The 21076-nt window shown below is 47.3% G+C and overlaps 1 long non-coding RNA gene across 1 annotated transcript in view; it reads left to right on the top strand.

Moving 5' to 3' along the window:
• The window catches only part of LOC135897012 (uncharacterized), a 36690-nt gene that overhangs the window by 12970 nt on the left and 2644 nt on the right, over positions 1-21076 (top strand). Inside the window, exon 4 of the long non-coding RNA XR_010562873.1 lies at positions 13956-14042. This is a non-coding gene — a long non-coding RNA (uncharacterized lncRNA). The remainder of the gene's footprint in view (positions 1-13955; positions 14043-21076) is intronic.

The raw sequence follows: 21076 nt of genomic DNA, 5'->3' as shown, positions 1-21076 counted from the left end.
ACGCAGTCATTCGCTTAATGCTGTCATTGAGAAACGTAGCAACAAGGCTCTAAACATTGCACTTCCTGCTGACCACAAAACTTCTACCTGTTGTGCCAGATATCATGCGCCCATTACATAACGCCGATATGTGTGAGTTAAACGCCTTGTAAAGATGGTACCACGCTAATTGTGAAATGGTAGTTAACTATGGTGAGCATATTTGTGATAGGTATGGATTTCGGAGATATAGGTTGGGAGGATGATTAACGCTGAATCCTTCGTTTTTAGGAAGCACCATCGTGGAATACTTTACTATATTGCACCAAATCACACTTGACGCACGCAACCTTCGATAAACCCAGAAAGCACACACACACTCGTTTGACTCTTGAAAAATGTCGCTGTTCAGCGCAGGACGCAGCTGCATGTAGCGGAAGTTTCTCGAATGTTATCAATTGTTCTATCGGCTTTTAGTTGCCACCTAACCTTGTGTAATTTGCTTGTGTGTATGCGTAACGCGAATTGCGTAGTACTTTCCGGAAGACACGCGGGCACCAGTGACTGGGACTTTCGATGACTCATGTTTAAAAGCCGACGCGATTGACCCCCCGATAAAATTTTCGCCGATTCCCGACTGTGTTCGCTGCTATCATCGTCTTTTGAGTGTGGCCTGTCTTTTGGGACACAGGTCGGTCCAATAAAGAGTTTCGTCATTTACAGTTTTGCTACTGTGTTCCTTACCGTCACTACCCCGTTACATCTGATGGAGGTGCTTTGGTTCAGGTACCGGATGTCCCAAACAAGCCGTGATCGAAGCGCCAACACTGAAGACACCACCAACGTCGCCAAAGACCAGCGAGCTAGCCGCAGACTGCAAGGACTGCCTCCGGAGTACGAACTTTTGCCTGAGACGACCAGGAAGGTGGTAGCTAAGTCAATAGCAACAACGGCAGCTTCAGCGTCCCTCATCGTGCTTCAACAACAAAGGGAGCCAGCTACCTTCCGTGAAGCTTCGTCGGATGATGCGGAAACCTGGCTGGAGAATTTCAATAGAAGTTAAGCCTTCAAAAACTCGACTCCCGAGGACAAGCTGCGTCCTCTGTACTTCTCCTTGGAAGGTACCGCGAGGACATGGTTCTAGAACTGCGAGCGCACCCTTACAACGGGGGACCTGTTTTACGGTAACTTCCTGAGGAACTTCAGGAGCATCGTCCCGAAGGAAAGGGCCGAAGTTCTATTGGAAGCCCGAGTGCAGCTACCTAACGAGAGCGTTGCCATCTTCACTGAAGAAATGAGCCGTCTATTCTGTCACGACCACCCGGAAATGCCCGAGGAGAAGAAAGCATACTACTAAGTAGCAGAAAGTCGCCTACTCATGAGCGGTGTGAAGCAAGAACTTTTCGCCGGGATCATACGAAGTTCACCGAAGACCATCGAAGAAACCACACCAAATTGTGGAGCAATGGGAGGAACTGCTGCCCAGCGACCGCTGCGAAAGCCAGCTAGGTCTAGTGCGGTGTGCACGATGGACAGCAGAGGCCATAGGAGCCCAGGACTAAGGGCAGCCTACCACGGCGATAGAGGACGGACGAAGCAGCGAGTGAAGACCTCCGGGAAGACACAAAGGAGAGGTCTTCCCTGAAGAATCCGCCCCAGCCACAGAAAAAGACAATTACTAGAGCCCAGTAAAGTTTGCACTCACTCACTCACTCACTCACTCACTCACTCACTCACTCACTCACTCACTCACTCACTCACTCACTCACTCACTCACTCACTCACTCACTCACTCACTCACTCACTCACTCACTCACTCACTCACTCACTCACTCACTCACTCACTCACTCACTCACTCACTCACTCACTCACTCACTCACTCACTCACTCACTCACTCACTCACTCACTCACTCACTCACTCACTCACTCACTCACTCACTCACTCACTCACTCACTCACTCACTCACTCACTCACTCACTCACTCACTCACTCGCGAGACCAGCAGCATGGAGAAAACACTGGAAATGCGGAACCGACAATTCAAGCGCTGCGCAATCTCACAAACTACGCCGTAGTTCAATCACTAGGCACCGACGACCTGCGCGAGGCTATCAGAGTGGTAGTGCCGGAGGAGCTTCAGAAGTTGTTCCCTTTATCAGAGGCCCAAGTGGCTTCGATTGTCGACGTCGTGCGTGAGGAGATCCAACAGGCACTAGGAGTCCATGAATCACCGCAGCCTCAGCCAGAAACGAAGACGTACGGTGCCCAAGCCCGCCGTCCCGTACCCCCACCGCACCCACACCAGGCCTCGGTAGCACAGCAGGTCTGTCGTCCCCTGCCGCCGCCGCTAGCACGCCAACCCGTAGCCTCACGCAGCATCCCAAGGAAGACAGACGTTTGGCGCGCCCCCGACCACCGTCCACTTTGCTATCCCTGCGGAGAAGCCGGCTACATCTACCGTCGATGTCCTTACCGCGACATGGGCCTACGAGGGTTCGCCATCAACGCGCCACGTCCGCAGCTTGGCGAGCGGCCACGTGACATCGTCGACTACATAGCCGGAACACAGTGAGACGCCGACGTCTTTTGCGTTCGCCGTCGCCATCACGCTACCTGTCGCCACAGTGCCGACCATACAGTGGCGCAGCCCGGGGTCGGTCCTTAAGCCTCTTTTGGAAAATTAAAAACAGCAACTGATGGAGGGGTGGTTGCTGTATGTCTAAATACCGGAAGATCCCCCGCCGCCGACGATGACAGTTCAAAATATATTTCTAGTACAAAGTTAGCCAGTCTGTGACAAATATACACGTGTCACATGCACCTCAGCCATAATCGGTGCTGTGTACACAGATTGACACGCCGCCGTCCCGACGAAGCCTGGGAGCCAAGAATACTCCGACGAAAGACGACCTGACGACACCATGTACCAGTCACACAGATCCACGCTCACACAGACCAGTCACACAGATCACACAGATCCGACGCCAACACCTAACTGCAACGGAACACAAAGAACCACCGACCTCGACGTGCTTCTCGACGACCACGAAGTGAATGCGCATGTAGATACTGGAGCTAATTAATCCGTTAGCAAGGGATTATTCGCCGCCATGTTGCGACAGTGAAGACTGCATGGGACGGTTCTAAAATTCGGACAGCTGTAGGACACCTCATAATGCCGACTGGAATGTGCATGGCAAGAATTATAAGACGTGAGCAGACCGCCTTGCGACGTCCGTTGTACTCCAGTAGTGCTCGCGAGACGTAATTCTCGGCATGAACTTGCTGTACCAACACGGCACAATAATTGGCTTGACGTTGAAGTGCATAACGCTGCCACAAACAAAGCGATGCGGACCGAAAGGCCTCCCAGTGAGCGTGGCTGGAGTGCAGTCGAGGATGAAGTGAGCATCCCACCTCGGTCCAACAGTATCATTTCCGGCGGCAGCGAAACACCCGCAGACGTAGAAGAGTTCATACAGAGCGACCAACATCTACTGCTTGATTATGAAATTTGGTTCACAAGATAGATCGCTGGGCTGCACGAAGGGAAGGCGAAATCGATGCAGACAAACTTCAGCCTGGAGTTCAAGCACATCAACAAGGGGTTGACGATCGCATACAACGAGGAAATTGCGGAAACTAGCAATGCGTTTGTCCTCTCGGATTCTGTCGTATCTACCTCGACGAGCATAGTTCCCGAACCAGACTTCACAACGTAAGTCCAAGCCTCTCCATGAGTAATCATCAAGAGATCAGAAGTCTTCTTTCACTATACAAAGACTGCTTTTCGACGTCACCGAGGATTTGACGAACATCAGTTGCAAAGCATCGCATAATAAACGATGTGTGCGGTGCACTCCACTGCCAGAGCCTTTACTCAGTTTCGACGCGAGAACGTGAAGATATAATACACCAAGTCGACGAAATGCTGCGCGACGTGATTATCCAGCCGTCGAAAAGCCCGTGGCGTCTCCTGTAGTCTTGGTGAAGAGAAAGGACATAAGCCTACGTTACTGCGTCGACCGAAAGACGTAAGCAAAAATGGTGGACGCCGCAAGGAGTGAAAACACCTCAAAAATGCTCAGATTGACGTCGAATTTCACAGGGAGCGGCCTCTGCACAAAGTAAATTATTGGCTGTGAAAAGAAAATTTGGCAAATCTCGGCCTAGATGGCAACGGAACGCGGGCCTCCGGAGTGCAAGAGGAGCATGGTTCTCCGATGCCAGGGCGGCTCTACGCTTCCGGCTGACTAAAGCCGTGCCTAGTGCGTTCGTCATTGCGCACTTCACGCCGCGACCACCTGGCTGACTGAATGTGTGGCGTAGTACGTGCGTCACTGTGCACGTGATGGCGCAGCCAATGGGGAGCAAGCGGGGCCGCGTCTTGAGTGTATAAAATTAGCGCGCTGCCTTCCGTACGTCTCTTGCTCTTAGGATTTCATCGGTGCTGTGTCTACTGCGATGCACTCTCGATGCCACGTCATTAACGTCTAAAATGAGCCGGTCTGTGGCCAGTACAGACGCATTACCTCCTTTTCGAATTAATCGGTGCTGCCTCCCGTTATGGAGCCTAGATGCCACGTTATGAGGGTACGAAGTGAGCCGGTCTGTGGCCATTAGTCACGCGTCACTTGCTCTTCAGAATTTATTGGTGCTGTGTATACTGCGATGGACTGTCGACGCCACGTCACGAGTGTCTAAAGTGAGCCGGTCTGTGACAAATATACAAGTGTCACTTCCATTCCGGGCTTCATGTATGCTGTGTATACTGCGATGCATTCTCGACACCACGTGATGAGTATCTAAAGTGAGCGGGTCTGCGGCAAATTTGCATGTGTCACTTGCACTTCGGCAATAATGGGTGCTGTGTACACTGCGACGGACTCTCAACGGCCCGTTATGAGGGTCTAGAATGAGCCGGTCTGTGGCCACTACAGACACGTAACTTGCCCTTCGGACTTAATTGGTGCTGTGTCTATTTTATGGACTGTCAACGCCACGTCATGAGTGTCTAAAGCGAGCCGCTCTGTGACGAATATACACGTGTCACTTACAGTTCGGACTAAATCGGTGGTGTGCACATTGCGATGGGCTCTCGACGCCCCGTTACAAGGGTCTAAAATGAGCCGGTCTGTGGCCACTACAGACGCATCACTTTCTCTTCGAACTTAATTGCTGCTGTGTCTATGCTATGGACTGCGACGCCACGTTATGAGTGTTTAAAGTGAGCCAGTCTGTGACAAATATACACGTGTCACATGCACCTCAGCCATAATCGGTGCTGTGTACACTGCAATGGACTCTAGACGCCCCGTTATGAAGGTCTAAAATGAGCCGCTCTGGGGCCACTACAGATGAGTCACTTGCTCTTCGGACATAATTGGTGTTGGTTGTATGGTATCGACTGTCGACGCCACGTCATGAGTGTCTAAAGTGAGCCGGTCATGACACGTGTCAATTGCTCTTAGGATTTCATAGGGGCTGTGTCTACTGGGATGGACTCCCGATGCCACGTCATTTATGTCTTAAGTGAGCCGGTCTGTGGCGACCATACACGCGTCACAGGCACTTCGCACTTTATCGGTGCTGTGTATAATGCGATGGAATCTCGATGCCACGTCATTAATGTCTAAAATGAGCCCGTCTGTGACAAATATACACGTGTCACTTGCATTTCAGACTTCACCGGTGCGGTGTAGACGGCGATGGGTGGTTCACGCCACGTCATGAGTTTCTAAAATGAGTTGGTCTGTGAGAAATATACACGTGTCACTTCACTTTGGATTTCACTTCATTTCACTACTGCAATGGACTCTCGACGCCACGTGATGAATCTTGAAAATTAACCGGGCTATGACGGATATGTACGTAAACACACACAACGAATTAGCAGAAATATTTCTAATGCATGTCGAAAGCATCAGCCGAGAACATTTCACCAAAGGGACTCAAATGCTTTGACATTTCCACATGAAAGCAGGTTTTAGTATCTTTGTCAAATTTTTTTACGTTTTGTATGGGGTGTCCCAGTTAGCAAGTGCACCAGTACAAAGGCTTTGTAGTGGTTCCAGGGCTATATCTAAATGGTTGTTTGTTTGACTGATTGATTGATTAAACATAAGTGCCATGGGACGCCGAAAGACAGTGAAACAAATGGAAACGCATAGGCACTATTTTTAAAAAAAGTTAAGCTGTCGAAATACTAAAATACAACCGTTAAATTGGTGCTTAACATGATTTTAGAAAAATTGAAATATATAAGGAAGAAGGATGGTTACCTTGCTGCTGGTGGCAGCGGAGCTGGAAACACCGAATGATGCAGCGCTCTACAAACGAGCTACGGAGATGGCTCTCATTCCGTTAACATATCTCAGGAAGTTCATGTGTGATCTGATCCCGGCAATCTTGAGACTAATAGAAGTATCTACAGATGGGGGGGGGGGCAAAATAGTCCATATGGCACTCCGTCCCTTCGAAAGCGGGCATTCTAAGCTGCACACTGGAAATACAACAAAAGAACAGCAGATGCCACGTTGTTTTTCAGAATAGCGGCCACGTAAATATGCTTTTTTGACTACGTGTTCCTTGCTTACGCTGGGAGATTGTCTTTAGGGCGTTCTAACCCCCTCCTGTAGCAAATGGCGCTTGGATGGCCGCCATTAGGCAGTTAAGGACATACAGTTTTGTGCCATGCGAGCCAGCTGAGGTATGCGCCTGTGACCCTGCATCGCAGAGGGGGCTGTCTCGTGGCCGTAAAAATGAAGTTTCGCCTTCCACCGCTTTCATCATTCCGTTTTTACTGGGCCGTGTAACGTAGCCATCTCTGAAAAGAGAACATCAGCTTTGCTTTTTACAGTGAAGCTGTATATGGCTAGCCGATTCGTCCTTCCGCCTGTCGCCTTTACGCCGAAAACACCCTCTGACGCAACCTCAAGCGCATGCGCAAAAAGAAACAGAAATAGACGCGCGAGATTGGCTGCACCAGTATTGACATCGTTGCTCTCTGTCGCAGCCGAGCGTGCGTGCAGCAGTTTATATCCGGTTCCGAAATAGGCCACGTGCCAGACTTACTCCTGAGGAGCACGCAGCTTTCGAACAGCAACGCCGCGAGCAGAGCCAGGAACGAGCTTGTCTACACAGGGCCGATGCTGCAGCGCGGGAACAAGAACAGGCCGAGTGCTAGCAGCAACTGCGTACCGAGGATCTGGCAGCCTAACAAGCCGCTGGTAAACCATCTGTACGGAGTGCTTGGGCGTTGTTTCTTTCACCACGTATGGTCACCGGTGGAAATAAAGCTGCTTTGATTGATTGCTTGATTGATTGCCCGTCGGAAGTTTTGTTTACACAGTGGAATTCGTAAAGTTCCGTCCATACAGCTCTCTGCCGCAATAGTGGTTAAAGATGATTCAGTAGCAGCCGAGACAGAAGCAAACGAAATTTTGGGGTCGCGGAGACGGAGTGACGAACAGCGATGTAAAAGTATCGATAGTTGAGTTGTAAAATTATCGACAGTACAAAACCTATGGATAGTGCTAATCGCGTGCCCTTGATATCGATAGGAACATTAAGCACACTGACGTTAGTACAATAGATCATAGAGCGTCATACAATATTTACTAAAGGGAACTCTGGCACTGCAATCGTTCAGCCACCATAGGAACGATGGGAAGTGCCTGGATTTGTCTCATCTTCGCACTTATGGATGCAGACATTCTTGTGGCTTTCTTATAGCGAAGCTGTTTATGCGGACTCAGTGCCGTCATTGTCGGACTTCACTAAAAAGGGGCCACGTGACCTAGCGGGCGAGGAAAAGAGCTCAACAGGGGGAAAGGGCTTGGAGTGACCTGTTTCCCCTTGTGAGAATGCGTCTTATACGTGAATCTTATACGGTTGTCACACGGTGCTCTTTCGGTGATCGACCCAGATCGGCATCGAAATTATCGACTATTGATTTGGATCGGAAAACATTTATTGGGCTCTAGAAAACAGATCTTCGCGGCTTCAGACGGCCTCTTCCATCTTCTGATGGATTCTTCTGTCTGCAATCACAGGGTTGGTGCCCTAGTCCAAGGTTCCACTGAGTATGGCCAACCCGCGAGCTCGCTCTACTAGGCGCTTTTGGCCGTTCAAGCTTACCCTGGAAAGCATACTCTCCCACTGTTCCGCACTCGCGTATTTAATTTTATAGATAGTTGGGGACTCAATATATTGACAGGCCCATGATATGTGGTACAGATCTGGTTTCTCTCCGCACCATGGGAACTTAGCCTCATATTGTGTAGGGAAAATTTTATTCAGAAGGTTTAGATTCGGGAAAGTACCCGTCTGTAGTTGTCGCCATGCAACAGCATCCTCTCTGCTTAGATCCTTATCCAGGGGTGGGTACTTCAGTCTGACCCCTTTATAATAATTTAGGATATCTGAGTAGCCCATGGGTACTGACTCGGGTTCCTCAAGGCTGGATGTGTCGGACGCCCGGTTGGTATGCCCTCCACCCATTCGCGAAAGAAATGAATGCTAGGCCAGCCATTGAAACGCAATACTAAGAGCGCGTAGCTGCCGGTACTTCTTGTGCCAGCAAGAAGTGCCGGCAGCCACGCCAATCATCAATCCAATCCCACCATTAGTCAAAACGATTGCAGCGCCCGTATTCCGAGTGGTGGGCTTTGCGCCCAATATACAGAGCTTTGGATTAGTGGTTCCCCACATTTAGTCCCAGCTACAAATATGGGAAGACCATGAGTAGTCTGTACTCCCGATGAAGAAGCTGCCTACCGCAAGCGTCAGCGAGAGTAGGGGGCTCGTCTTCAAAGGGCTGAGCTTGAGCTGTGGGCGACAGATGCCTAACGCCATAACGCCAGATGCCAGAGATGCCGCAAAAAGAAAAACATTCCAAAAGTATGCTCACCACTTGAAGCACGCAAAAGTGAAAATGTGGTGAAAGAATGGCGAAACAAAAGATTTCCAATATCTTTACGCTAAGGTAGGTTACGTTACTTTACGTTACGCTTATTTATATTTCCTGCCTAAATGTAATGCCGTTCCCAAGTGTACGTCCTCTTGCCAAGGCAGCTACTGTATTATAAGCTGGTTTCAGTTATTGCGATGCGCTATCATAAGGACAATAATGAAGCAAATAAAGGAACAACATGCCTCGCGTACCCGTAGAGATATTTGTAGATCTACTGTATTCGTCGAAGTGTGGTACCACATTGCGTACCAAGATTTAATGGGTTGCAGTTGCAGATATGGTGAGAATCTAAAAAAATTTTTCCCTCGCCTGCATCAAGTTAGCAGATTTTCATTTTGCCCCAAAATAGGACATATATATTGAATGAAAGCTTCGAACTTGTTCAGCTGACCCGATTAGCAGCTCTGCGTTAATTCTCTCAGGAACTGGTGCACCTCTGCGCAACCAATTTTGGCAAGAACATTGAAATATCAGAACTCACCATTGGTGTTGTCAGTGAGAGAGTCGAATGATCTGCCGGAACAAATAGTTACTTTACTTATGGGTCAACCTGTAAGATCGAATTGCTGATGTATCTGGGCCGAGTCGACATTAAGTAACCCTAATCCCATCAATGTTGTTATTAAATGATTGATATATGGATGAACGCGAAGTTTGGCAGAGGGATGAAGACGATGACGAAGTCGCTTGCACGTGGGTCACATGAGACTTCTTTTGCCCTAGCTTTCTTTGTAAATATATTGTTAATATATCCTTCGCCTACATTTCGCCTGCGTCGCAATACGCATGAAATCGATATTTTATTTGGTGTGCCTCTTGATTGTGAGATGACATCTGTTCTCTTCTGCTTTGATTTCTAAAGGCTCTATTTCTATTGTACTTACTGTACTTCTTTAGTTTCCCTGGCTTCTGTAACTTTCTATACGTTATGATTGTATATTATTCTCCTGTCAAATGTAATGCCCTCTAGGGTTTTAGGGTATTGAAATAAATATAAAAAAATACAAGAAACAGCCACGGCAACCCAGCAACACAATCACTCGGAATAAGAGTCCTCACTTGCACTGGCCCCTCACCTTCGAGACTTCAGAAGTGGTGTTATGCGTCACATTGGAACGGAAACGACTATTCGATCATTTTTAATAGTGAGTTGTGAAGTAAAGTACGATCTGAATGACAAATACCATTCAATTAGACTAAATGTTATTACTTCACATCGCCTACTGGCGCGTTGAAGGAGATCGCCAGACAACCCAGGGCGATTGCATTGTAAAGACTATCCGGTCTCCTCGATTCAGCCTGAGTACATAGTCAATATCTCTTCCCTAACGCTGTTGTTCATATTAACGTCCAATAATTGCCTTGATTCCTTTGCTTGGAAAGTCAATTGGTTTACCTGGGTCTGGTGCAGCTTTTGAAAAAAAAAAACACGTTTATTCCGGTCGGGAGTTTTCACTTTTTCAATCAGTGCATTTAGGATATTTGATAATTTTTTTCTTAGATATATGTCCTGGATATATACATGTCTATACACCCTTATATTTACCTAAAAGTGTATTGGTTGTCTGCATCTCTTCGCGCCACGCAGTTAATAAACGTTGTTTATTTTACTATAACCACGATATATTTAATCATTCTCCCTGATGAATATTCCACCAATAAGAAGCGTGCGTTAAATGACACGATATCCATAAAATTTTTTTACGTAGCTTCATGTTCCAGATAGGCGGCTTCTGTGGCAAAAATTACGTGTTACATTTAGAAAACATTGTTAAAAAATAGCAGTTCACCTGGGGCGCGATCGGAGATATTTTGTTCGATACGCGTTCTGTTCAGTTGCTGCAACGTCACAAAGTTGCAGTATGCAAAATTTGTTACAGCGGGGCGGAGAGAGCAGCCAATCAGGAAGCGGTCACCTCCCCGGAACTTTACCTCCGTCGTTTGTCGTCTGCTTGCAAACAGTATACTACAAAGCCAAATGTTTCTCGTCTTCCGATTGAATGAAATCTTTGTCTAAAAAAACGTATTTTTTCTTCTCAAGCCCAAACACGTTTTGAAATAGCAGTACGTGTGACTACTGCAATTTATAACTGTTAGGTTCTTTGCGTCGTCCCTAGGTGGTGTCGCGCACAGCGAGAAGGAAAAAGAAAAAAAAACGACGGGAAGAGTGGCGCACTTTTCAAGAGGCAGCCACAACATCCCAGTGGTTCGCTGGCACCGATGATGTTGTCGATTTCTCTGTACAACCAACGAATTATTTGTTTCGAGAAACAAAAACGTCGCCGGAATTCACTTTCTGCCATTTCTTCAAACGCGCTTCGCACCCCCACCCACTCTCCTCCTTCCTCTAGAAACGCAAGCGAAACAACCGAAGTTTCCAACGGAAGCGCCATTTTCTAGAATTAAACTACGGATCGGATTCAAACGTGCCATTCGTGCCATTCCGCAGCCGAAAAGGACGCCTGTTGGATCCAATCCAAACCACCAGACGCGCCATGCGAAGCCGTATGATCGCTCCAAACTTCTAAACTCCCGTCGCGTTCGGACGAAATGCTCGGTGGGCGGATGGTTGACAGGAGCGTGTCGTCATTTTGACGTCACCAAAAACGGGGCGGCGCCCCGCGGCAGGCGACGTCGGCGCGGAGTAGGCCAATCGCGCGCGCCGGTAACCGAACGAACGCGCCAACAACCATCTCCGATCGCACCCCTGGCTGAAACTACAGTAGGTACCGGCGGACAAAAGTCGCCGGTGCCTATTGTAGTCTATGGAGGCGTCTCCCACACACCGCCTCTCGAGATTTCGCGATTAGCGAGGCGGTCGCGCCACACATCACTCCGCTTGCAATGTGCCGCACGTTACAGATTGTCCACGCCAGCCAACATATCGTGAAATGAAAACACGCTATTCAGCCGTGCTCAAATTTCACACTAGGAAGTATCGCAGTCATCGATGACTTTTACGACTATTAGTGTGAAACAAAAATTAAAATTTTGTATATTACGAATGATCCTGCTCAAGTGACTTATTTTGAATACTTAGCATATTACATCAATAACACCCTTCATTCGTGGAAGAACATTGATCACGTTACAGCTAACCCAAACCAGAAGCTGTTCTTTCTCGAAAGAACTTCTAAATTGTCAACCTCTGTTGTTTGGTGGCTAGTGTATAAAAGTGTTGTCTTACCACTCGTAGACTGTGCTTCTATAATATGAGACCTTTCTACAGCGTAGGCTGCTGTGGGCTTATTACAACAGCCGTTTCGGTTGGTGGAAGTGTCTACCGGAAGCACCGCAGCAGCCTCCACTACCGGTGTGAGGTGTCCGTAGCACTTATCGTCGGGAATGAAAACAAAAAACAAAAATATACGCAGTTCACGCCGAGATCGACCCCGGGCCCACGGCGTGGAAACCCTGCGAACACCCGCAAAAGTGCCGCACGACTGGCTATTCGAGGCACTTAGCGTGTATTCGCGGCCTTCTTTCACGCTCGGAAACACACTTTGATGTAGCACGTATTGAGCAACAGAAAGCTGTAACGGGTGCTTCTTCATGCTTCTCGACGATTTACTCATTGTCACTTTTCATTTAATTATAATATTTCAGAAGTAAATTAGAACTGATTAGGTATTTAGGCGTAACGAAAAAAATTTTGAGTATCTCCAAACGTATGCAAACACCATTATCTTGGTGCTGTCCAGCTACGCGGTAGTTGCATCATTTTTACATCTTGGTAAATGATAGTTGGAACACCCTGTGTGTGTATATATATATATATATATATATATATATATATATATATATATATATATATATATATATGACGCATAACGCGAGCAGGAGGGTAGGGACGTGTAGAGCAACATGGTTGCACGAACACTAGCTTTATTCTTCGTGTCCCTTCACATCGAACTACACTCCATCTGTACACCGTTACATATTCCCCCTTAGCCTGAGAGAGCGCGCGCAACAAGCAAGATGAAATGTACCAAAGAGAGAATGAATTAAAATATGAGAAGACGCACTTACTACAATGTTCAGCCTTTAGACTGGTTACAACTTCCGAAAAATGCATGGCAGTCCCGTGACGTCCAGTGGAGCTGAGGTGACTGAGGCTGACTTTTGTATTCCGGACAACATATGCATGCCCGATGATGGAAAGTTTGGACACATGGCAGCCTTGGGAACTCAGATGTCGTGGCGACTTGCAGGCACACCGTGTCTCATGCTCCAATGTCCGGTAGACTGAGTGATTGAGGCGACGTCTCTGTTGGTCCGGTTTGCCGGGAAAGTGCCCATGTTTTTTGTGTTGCCAAGATACTTATACTAAAAAATTACAAACTGTATGTCGAAAGTTTATATTCCAGTGTTGTTATGTATTGCGCAAACTTTGCCATTGGAGCCAGCTGTCGAAGAAGTTAAGGACAAAGTGACTCGTGAGCGCAAGCAGTGGTTCGATGCCCGGTTGGGCGCTCTTGGGCGCGGCCTGCCAAGACTGGGCCTTGCTGGCGTGGACTGATGTACCGCGCCATTATATATATATATATATATATATATATATATATATATATATATATATATATATATATATATATATAGACAGAGAGAGAGAGAGAGAACAGAGACAGGGAAAAGTAGAAACTAGCCCCTTCACTTAGAAAACAGTTGGCACGCTTCTATTTTAAGCCAATGCAGCTGCCCGCCACCGCTGTTAATGGGCAGCAGCCTTTAAATCACTAGTGTCACGAAAAAATGTGTCCATATTCTAGCATGGTACTATCATGAATATGGGTGTCGAGGCTGTAATATAAGGCCGCTTATATTTCTCTGCTGACAGTATTGAGCACAAAAAAAAGAAAACATTGCGGTGGGTAAGCGCGATGCGGAGTGACCTAACTTTTCGGGAAGGGCAATTGATAGTGCTCTTCATTGGAAAACGCAAGTAGGGACATATTCCATATAATGATGAGTAAGCGGATTTCCACATATCTCTTTGCAGGTAGCAATAACACAGCGGCGGAGGATATTCTCTACATGAGTGAGAACAAAGGCTGTGCGGTGATTATGAGTACGGCGAGTGCTGAAGGTGTGTTTTTACCTTTGCAGTCTGTCAATAATGTAGACTTTCGATCGAACATTCTTTAAGAGGAGTTGTAATTCGATGTAGCACTGACTGCCCGTTCTGGGTTATTGGTGTCGGTTTATTGCTATAGCAATGACTTGCACACTTCAGGCAAATTTTCGTCGTCGCATTCGCTGTGAAGTTCTGTGTAAAGTCCAAGTGTGATGGAAATCAGTGGCCCAGGCTGCGCATGCTGCGCGTGCAAGGGGAAGCGTGCGAGGGTAAGCCAAGAAAGATGGCGGCTGGGTGCGCACCTTATTCAAGCGCGTACAATGTTCTAGGTCACGTGATCGAGCGCGTGCTAGGGGACGTGGGCGTCTCGTCTAAGATTACCATGGCTTCATACGGTCGCCCTAGAGGCTGAGTGTATACGCAACCCGCACCTCGTCTTTGTGCTAACCTTCGATTGCTATATATACTAAGAGCGAGCCGAGATAGCTAGTGGCTTCATGCGTGCTCTCTTGCCACGCATTTACATTTTTTCATAGCACTGGAGGTGACGTAATCAAAGTTCCGGAGGCGCTGTGAAACGAGCGGCAAGACAAAGCGTTTGTACCAGTCGCCTGAGCGCTGCGCTGCGCCAGTGTTGTGACAGCGAGTGCTCATCGACTGAGATCTGTCAGTGTTTCGCTGCTAGTTTGGGCGCGTCTGGCACTATGCTTATTTTTCAATTATTAACTAAGCCATTACTTACTGCACGTTATACAACTGCGAATTCAAACTACAGTGCGTAGTTGCCTGGTAGACTGCTGTCCCTATGAATGCTTGGCTTTTCAGGGCAACATTGGAACTTTTGTTATTGCTTTGTTTTGGAAATCTCGTGCACGTGTATTTTTGTTTGATAAATGCATGTTCACGTTGATATAATTACCCTTAGATGAAGCGCAGGAAATTTACCCTTTGTTTCGGGAACCTAATGAGGCATTCACTATTCAATAATAGTAGTCAAAGAATTACATAAAACACACACAGAGCGCGTATATTACGTGATGTACTTCGCAGAGATATGGAAGAAAGATACTGGCTGCAGTGCGGAGTTCAGGTGTCTTATTCATTGAATACATCATAATTATAGGGTGTATATGGTATATGAATTTTAAATGAGAATGCTTCCCTCTATAGCCTGATAGCCTGATCTGTTTAAACCTGTATTATATTTTATCCCATCTGGGCACACCAAACCCGCAGAGGCATCTGCGTCAGTAGACGCTTGGTGTGTAGTAACACGACGCATGCGAGCGCACGGGGGTTGGACCTTCCCGCGTCTAGCTGTGCATCGCTTAGCCGTGTCCGTGGAAAAGACGATCCTGAGGGTTGAACTGACGCTGAGTGTCTTGACCTATAAGGCCCCACGGTGGAGGCAACACAGCCCTTTGGCCTCGTCTTCTCTCCCGGACTAACCCATCCAGGAGAATTTCACAGTTGCCTTTCCCTATCCTCCTCTCCAACCGTCGTATTTCTTACTTTCAATGTTTCCTGTCTTCTCCTCTGTTATGTTTTACTCCCGACCTTCTTGGCAGCAAGGATTAATCCGTGTGAGTAGCCAACCTTGGTTAGGTCATATTTGGTTATGAGTGAGTTAGTGAAGTAACTTTATTTTGGTCCAGAGACGACGCAGGGGAAACCCCGCGCCACCCGGCTAGTCCCACGTAGGGACCGCCAAGCCGAGCTTGACGGCCCGATCGCGGGCACTCTGGACGGCCAGGGTTTGGTCATTGAGTTCGGGGCTGCCCAAGAGCGCAGCCCACCTATCCTCGCTGAATGAGGAGCCGATGGCTTTACACTCCCACAACACATGGTCCAATGTTGTCCTTAGTCCACAGGCAGGGCAGTCCGCACTGGGATATCTTTCGGGGTATATGGCATGAAAAACCGCGAGGTTAGGGTACGCACGGGCTTGTAAAAGTCGAAGGGTAACCGCCCGCACCCTACATAAGGCGGGGTGCGGGAGGGGGAAGGCCCGTCTTGATAGATAGTAGTGCGTGGTGATCTCATTAAACGTAAGCAAGGGTTCCCGGCGGAGCTGAGGGACTGCTGAGGCGGCGCGGTCAGTGAGTCCTCGCGCGGCCTCGTGTGCGCCCTCGTTAGGGTTAGAGGGAGAACCCTCAATCGACCCCAAGTGAGCGGGAAACCAAAAGAGAGAATGCGGAGAGATACTTTTGGCGCTTTGGAGAATGCGGATGGCCTTGGGGGAGACCATACTGGTTCGGTAGGCCTTAATGGCTGCCTTGGAATCACTGTATGTTGCCTCTCTGCGACCATCAAGCACAGCCAGAGGGATCGCAACCTGTTCGGCTACCACGGGCCTCAAAGTGCGTACCGTAGCGCAGCAATATTCTGGTGACGTACTGCCGGCCTCTGCAGGACCTGTGTTTACAGGCGTCTGCTTACAGGCTTCCCCTTGTAGAGCTTCACGGTGGTGGGTGGAGTTATGCCGAAAACTACACATTCATCTATGGCTAGTTTCTTCCCCCCTCCCTGATCTCCCTCAGAAAAGAGGGCAAAACGATGAAGCCTTCAAGTCGTTTTGGTCGTGAAAAAGAATCTTTCCCCTGTTTTCATGTCAGTCACTCTGAAAAACCAGACAAACCAATATGAATAATTTCACTAGTCCTTTTTTCGTTATCTCTTACCGAAGTTTTTGGTACAGATTATGAAGCAACGATGATGGGAAGCGGTCATTTCCTCTTGAAGCTCCGCGACCAGAAACAATGTGAAAACCTGCCCAATTTTGATTAAATTTCTTTTTCTATTGCTCCAGCAAGCTGGTAGCTTATCCAAAAACAGCATGCCATACCACTTTCTAGCGGTGGCCCCGAGGTAGCAACGCACATTCTGAATCTTTTCATCGTCAGAGAGCCACCGATTCTTCTCACATGCATATTCGTAAAACCACAGCCACTAGTGGGGACTCGTGGAGCTTTCCTAGAATATATCTGGCTCCACAATGTTCTGTTCGAGGTTATGCAACCTGCGCAGAGTTGACATAAGTTCACTTTGATGGGTCATCTGTTGTTGCTGTTGCTCGAGGGCATTCAAAATAAAGCCCACCTCTGCCGATGTTTTCTGCTTAACGGTGCGTCTTTGTGAAGGCTTGAGGACCGTGTCCTCAAGTCCTGCAGCTGTAGATCAACTTTAATGGATTCCGTCTGCAGACGTTCTTCGCGACTCATAGAAGCTCTCTCCAGCACCACTTCGACGAGGGTAGCCGTTGTGACATCCCAGGCAAGGTCTTTCGCTGGCTCACCTTGCACTTGGGAACGGCTAAAGGATATGTTCGGTCGTGACTTTGCGTCAACAAAAAAAGTAACCCACATGTTCGCTTCGACGGCTGCGCCAACATGTAGCATGCCTAAATAGAACGGCAGTATAAAAGACACAACTTCAGTGAGACCGGTGTCGTCCGCCATTTTCTTCTAACTTCTTCATCCTCCTCTTCTTCCTCTTCCTCGTCTTCTATGACTGCTGGAGCAGACCGCTTCAAAAGTCCCTAATACAAGGTGGATAGAAAAATATTTCTGACTAATATATACTTAGCTATGCTACGAGAAACGTGCTCTGAATACCAAATTTTTGCGAAATGTCTCCCTTCCATCGTAAAAGAAATTATTACGGCAATCAACCTTATACCTCAAAATGAACACTTGGGCATACTTTGGTGTTCCGGCTAATAGCCAGGGAACAAAAAAAAATTTAGATTGGGGGCGGTATTCCTTTGAGCTTTTCTTTTACAACTTAAGCCGCAAGCTAGCTGGCTTGCCGCCACTGCATGGTGAGGCAGTTCAACATGTTTTAACTGTTTCGAGTGACTAGATGCTTACCTGTTTTGTTTGGGCGCGATCTGCGCGTCTATTTGTTGTTGTTGCCCCTTTAGAGCATGACTCTCGAACAGTGATTTCGCATAAAGGAGGTAAACAGACGGCGTCGAACCAACTTGCATATATTGGTTATAAAATATATAAAAAACATGAATCTTACCGTCAAACCACTTTCTTGTTCGCTATCGAATTTGGCACGCAGTTGCGTTTCGCACATATGCAAAATTAGTTGATATTACATTTGCGAGCATTACTTACAAATTTTGTTTGTGAGAAGTTTGGAGTTGGTGTCGTGCGCAGTTATGCCGCTAAAGACATGTCGATTCTGCTGCAACAAAACTATGGCGCCAGCTCTCCAGGCTGAGGTTAAGACCTCAGTTTTGCCTTTACAATGACAGATGGCACCACTGCCTCATAGCAGCAGAATCAAACATTTGACAGCGAAAGCTGTATATGATTAACAAAATTGGACTTAGCCATTTCTTGCTAACCCATACGGGTGCAGTGCGGCGGCGCAGATGTCAAAATGCGGAACAGATTAGAACGCTGCTCGCCGTGAACAACAGCGTGACGTCAAGGTTATCGCAGCATATAAGCAGGAGGGGCATCGGCGCTAAACACTGCGTTAGCGATGAGGCGGAGATGTACAGTTCGTACACCGGAAGAAGAACGTGCGTACGAGGAGCTCCGGATGGAACAGCAACGAGAATGTAAACGGCGCCGGCGCGAAACGACCACCGACGAAGAACGTTCACGCGATGCGCAACAAAAACGACAATCGCGAGCACGGGCACCTCGCAACGAGGAATGACGCCAGGTTCACTATGCAAAAAAATTACAACCATTCCACTGTGTGAAGATAGAATGGCTGCGAAAGCACTTTGCTTTTCGTTTGAGAGCTTTGACCGTCGTCAACTTTCGCTGCCATTCCATCTTCCCAGAGTGAAACGGTTGTCATTTTTTATTGGCGTCGCTGCATACGACGTCAACTTTAAGTTCGTTGGAGACGACACATGTCAGTAATGCTCCCAAACATGGCACCGAGCTAAACTCGTGGCAGAATTTGACCCATGTGCAAAATGTTAACGAAACCAAGGCGGCGGTTTAAGATAAATAGAGGCATATTGCTTAATGCCTTGCCGCAAATCCTGCCGAATACAACGAAAACAACAACTACTACTAATACTACTACTAATAATTAGGACATAAATAGCTGGCGCTCGTATTGATGCAAAAGTAGAGCATCGTCTACCAACCTGCTGTATACGTATTCGCTGTTAAAGAAAAAGTGATAATGTGGAGCGACAATTACGAATGAACGGGTACATCAAAATGTCTAGACTAGCCACCCAAGCAATGCAGGTAAACATCTTAAGTGCCATCATACAACTACCAAACAGTGGGACTGGTCCTCCGCACAACGCGGTTGCTCTCGCTTGCACTGATAAATTCTCAATGGAAAGCTTCAAAAATATTGCTGATATAAAAAAGTAAGATCTTTTGTTGCGATTAGAATCCTTAGGATACTTAACAGATTTTCACGCGTCTTTGTCTCTCACCGTTTTCCTGGCAGCTTCAGTCAATATGTTGTCTAACGTGTAGGCCATCGGGCTTATGTGATAAGGGAACGGAGTTTGAAATTTACCATCGAATGAAGTCCCCCCAATTATTCTTCATTAAATGTGCATGTAGGAGAGGCTGGCATCATGGTAGATGCCCGCTACTCGTTCCCGCTTAAGCAAACAGAACATGGAAAAAATAGGACGGCTCAAACAAACACAAAAAAAGAATGAATATGAGAATGGATACATAAACATCCAGTTCACGAAAAGTACAAATTTTACTTGGCTATTTGTTTTATTTAACTTGTGGGCATAAAACAATCAGAGAGAACAGAAAGATAGCTAGCTGGCAACTACCACCCGCAGGGGCACCGCACCTGCCGGCTCTAGAAGAGCAAAGGCACATAAAGAATCATGAATGAACAACACGAACGATATCAAAAGGGAAGGAAACTAGAAATTGAAGGCCATTCCGCCCAGCGAAGGTGAATAACCAGCGGAGCTGTGAACATCTTGGTAAGAAATCTTGTGGTAAAGACATTATTGCATCGCTCATTGTCGCCCAGTAACGACGTTCACAATGGCTTTCTGGTCGCTATGATTTACACTGATCGGTGTACCCAAAACTACAGATGCATTCTTTGATAATGTCACATCGATGTACGTACGCCGATGGGTGGTCGGTTGGCCGGATCGGCATGAAACGCGCAAGCCACTCTCTTTCCTGTCCCGACACATCCACATTGAAATCAACGACAGTGACCACAGGGGTAGTGTCATCGCAAATAACCCACAAAAAATGAGTAACCGTGAACCTTACGGAGCTATGACCCATTGCATTTTTTTTGCTTCTTTGTGGGGCTATGAGCCATTGATAATGATAGTTCTTGTGTGAGGACACGAAACTTCTATGGTACCCTAGCCATATACAGCTCCACTGTAAAATATGGGGGAGTGAAGGACAACAGAAGAATAGAACATGCATGTAACACACAATCATCAGGCGTCACTTAAAGGGACACTAAAGGGAAATATTAATTCAAGCTAAAGTGATAGATTAGTGCGGGCCCGGGAGACAGCAAGAGCCGCAGGAGCCCTGGACTAAGGGCGCCTCCCGCACAAGCAGAAAGACACCTGCTTGTCCTTTCTTTTATTTTTAAATAAATGTTTCTCCTCCTCCTCCTCCTTGAGAATCTCTAGCCATCAATATTAGCGCGAACAAAGCCTTAACAATTGAGAATTCGAAGCAAATGCCGGACGTGATTAGAGATTCCCCTGGGTCATTCAAGTATTTGCGCTATGACGAAAGCACTGCACAGTTATATTCTGTCACTAGTACTCAATCACTCGTTGCAAAAAACAACCTTGGATTGTACTATAAGACGAAATAAAGTGCTGCTTGTCCAGTTCTATTTTAATTTTAGAAAAAAGAACTCATTGACATAACCCTTAAAACGACGTGGGCGGCCGCAAGGTTTCGTTTTCGCTCGACTCCGGGTCGCCCACGTTTTCGTGTTTCAGTAGTTATCGTGTGGTGCTGCATTGGTTTTGCTGGCTTGCGAAACTCTCCCGAACTGCAAGTACCGAAGAATTCAACTTCCATGTGATGACGCGGGAT

The sequence above is a fragment of the Dermacentor albipictus genome, chromosome 7 (genome assembly GCF_038994185.2).
Source record: "Dermacentor albipictus isolate Rhodes 1998 colony chromosome 7, USDA_Dalb.pri_finalv2, whole genome shotgun sequence".
Lineage (NCBI taxonomy): Eukaryota > Metazoa > Arthropoda > Arachnida > Ixodida > Ixodidae > Dermacentor > Dermacentor albipictus.
This window is presented reverse-complemented; position numbering and strand designations above follow the sequence as displayed.